The 3252-nt window shown below is 55.3% G+C and overlaps 1 pseudogene; it reads right to left on the minus strand.

Annotated features, from left to right (window-relative positions):
- Positions 1-1456: 1456 nt before the first annotated feature.
- LOC103296706 (nuclear prelamin A recognition factor-like) lies at positions 1457-2726 on the minus strand (annotated as a pseudogene).
- Positions 2727-3252: the final 526 nt, after the last annotated feature.

Here is a 3252-nt window from a genome sequence, read left to right on the forward strand (position 1 = left end):
ATAGATGTTAATGGACCCCAGTATTAAAAATTGAAAATTTCATACCACAGTCACAATATTATTAAGAAATCATACCCGTTTCATAGTTGGAAGTAAGGAGCTTCAGGAATAAACTGTTTGTAAATATGACAGACTAGAGGCCCGGTGCATGAAATTTATTCCCTCGGGGGGGGGGTTCCCCTCAGCCCGGCCTGCACCCTCTCACAGTCCAGGACCCCTCAGGGGATGTCCGCCTGCCGGCTTAGGCCTGTTCCTAAGCCAACAGTTGGAAATCCCTCTCTCAGTCCAGGACCCCTCGCTCCTTACCACCTGGCTACTCACTACTCCTTACCACTTAGCTCACTGCTCCTTAGTGCTGCCATGGAGGCAGGAGAGGATCCCGCCACTGCCACTGTGCTTGCCATCTGCGAGCCCTATCTTTCTGTGTAGTTGTCTGTGGGCCAACTGCTCTCTTCCTTCTCACTTAGGGTGAGCAGCATGTGAGGGCAGAGCGTGCTGTCATGGAACGCAGAGGACTGCCCGAAGATGAGGGGAGTGGCTGGACCCACAGGGTGAGAGGTGGACATAGAGGATGCTATCTCATCCAATTGTGGGGTGGGCTGGCCAGCCTTCATCTGCCTGACCCCACCCAGGGAGGGACCGAGCAGGGTGTCCGCCTCTCCATTCTCCATCCTTCTATCTGTGACACCTGTCACCCTTGCCAGGCCTCCCCCAAAGTGAGTTCAGCTCAATCCCTGAATGTAAAAGGGCATGGGGGGGGGGGGGAGAGGGGACTCCACTCCAGTGCCCCTTGATTCCCAGCAACAGGACCTGGTCGATATGACCTGGTCTCAGGACGGTGGCCACAGCTGCAGAACATAGATCTGTTTCAAGAAAAGTTGGGAATGCAGACTTTTGTATCAGCCCCTATTCCAAAAGGTGGCAGTTTATTCACATTGTGGCAAAGACACCTTCAAGAGTAACATAAGTGGGTAAAGTCAGGGCCAAGGTGACTTTTTTGGATGACATTTCCTCATCCAATTTCTCTGAGGCATGTGGGTAGAACCAAGTCTCACCTCTTCGCAGGGCACTTCTGGGACTTTTTTAAGCCTGAAGGACAGTAGTCTGTCTCCATTCTTATTCTTTGGGATTTTTTTCATCGTCAGATAAAAGGATACGTACATTGGGGCAATCCTCTTGAGATACAATATTCCAGTTGCACCCATGTGATGACGACAGCGCCCCTCAGAGGGAGGGAGCTGACAGATGGGGAGCAGGGAATTCTGAAAACCAAAGCAATGACAGAGATGCTAAGCCTTTCCTTCACGTGTCTGACACCCCTCTTCAGGCGGCCTGCAGGCCGGGCATCTGTTGGACCTTTACCACATGATGTCCTAGCAGGCTGTCCTGGGCCCTGCTCGGCGGTGTGCAGGGCTGCCTGGGCCTGGGGGGGAGTCTGGATCCCCCCCCCCCCCAGTCACTCCTGGTACAGCTCCTGCACATGGGCGCTGGTCTCCGGGGGCCACACCGGGATGGCAGTGTAGATGCCTTCCATCTGCCGCAGCAGTGCCCTGTCTGCACGCCCGTCCTCCGCCTGGGCCTGGCCCCTGCTGCTTAGGCATCCCTGGCGCAGGCCAGGACCTCCACGAAGTGGCAGGGGAACTTGCCCCTCTACAGCTTCAGGACCACTTCTGGATGTTCCGAAAGCCATAAGCAGCCTCAAAGCGTAGCAGAACCTCTCCGTCCCTTTTAAGGGTGACCTCCTGGAAGTCTTTGTTCCTCAGGGTGCGGTAGGTGAGCACCCCCATGTCCTCGTTGAACAGCTCCTTGGCCATGGGCCTGAAGATGTGCACCAGGTACCCGACGGAGCTGGCACCCTCGTGGAGCCTCACCTCCTCCTCCTTCATGTCTCCAAACAGAGTGTCCATGGCAGTGGCATTCAAGGCCAGGTCACTTTACTCCATTATCTGGACAGTTTCACCTGAGGTTAACACGCAGTCAGCACCCTGGGAACTATGTAAAGCTGTGGGAACATCTTCTCACAGGGCCTCCAGTTTCTTGTCATAACATGGGGCCACAGTGATGTGGAAAATCTTGTCTGGGGACAGGTTCTGCCATCTGGTGAAGTAATCCTTCACCAGAGAGCCCATGATCTGCTGGGGAGACTTGGCCTTGCAGAGGTGGGGGTGATGGGGTGACCGAGCACACGTTCTGCATATCAGTCCCAGCAGAGGCAGGCGGAGGTCAGCATGGGTAGCCGGGGCTCTTCCTCACGGTGCTGGCAGTACCGATGCCCAAATTCCTTCTGACTCTCCAGGATGCTGAAGTCCGCAGCTATCTTCATGTCAAAGACAGTGCGCCCCAAGGCTTTTGAGGAAGCTGCAGAGCCTTCTGGATGCATCAGTGACACTGAGGCTGAATTTAGCAGCAAAATAAGGCAGAGACTAAGGACACACGGACTCTGCCAGCACCTTGTGCTGTGAGGTGTCACATTTCTTATTAAGGTTCAGAACACGGAAGAAGTCCTTGGTGTTCTGTTGAGAAACTTGGATTCCTTCCTCTGCGGTCACACAACTGTCACAGGCCAGGCAGTCACTCAGAAATATCTTGGCATCGGCCAACTTATGGAATTCTCCCTTCTCTCCGTTCTCCTGAGCCGGACTCCGGACGTTGACTGCGGCATTCTCTTGGTCATTGGTGTTTGTTTTTCTACTCCATTCCTTCCGTGTGCAGTGAAAACACTTCATCTGGAGCTGGGCGGGTGGGAGCTGGCTCCAGTGACCTGGAGGAAGCACAGGGAGAGCAGTCAGTCACCGCTGGTCACCCCTGGAGCTGCTGGTGGTATCCTTTCTTCCTTGTGCCGTGTCTAGGGAGGGGAAGTGGCCGCAGTGCCCAAGGCCGAGTTCCAGGAGGCCGGCAGTGCTGTGGAGATTGTGCTGGCAGTACTGGTCCATTGGTGCCTGTCCTATCCTTTGGAGATTGTACCTGCAGGACTACTAAGGAAGCCAGTCCCCAGTTCCTCCTGCCTCCACCACGATTGATTGGAGTCTGAGGGCCGGGAGGAGGGACCAAGAGGCTGCCTTCCAGCTGCTCTCCAGTCCCTGTGCCACTCACTCCGGTTCCCTGTTAAATAACCATCCCCTGATCAATGGGAGCCTGCGGGCTGGGGGAGGGACCAAGGGGTCTGCCTTCTGCCTGCTCCCCAGTTGCTGCTGCCATGGATTCACTGGAGCCTGAGGGACCCGTTGGGCCGGGGGATGGATTAGTCATCTG

Source organism: Eptesicus fuscus, chromosome 3 (assembly GCF_027574615.1).
Source record: "Eptesicus fuscus isolate TK198812 chromosome 3, DD_ASM_mEF_20220401, whole genome shotgun sequence".
In the NCBI taxonomy this organism is placed as follows: domain Eukaryota; kingdom Metazoa; phylum Chordata; class Mammalia; order Chiroptera; family Vespertilionidae; genus Eptesicus; species Eptesicus fuscus.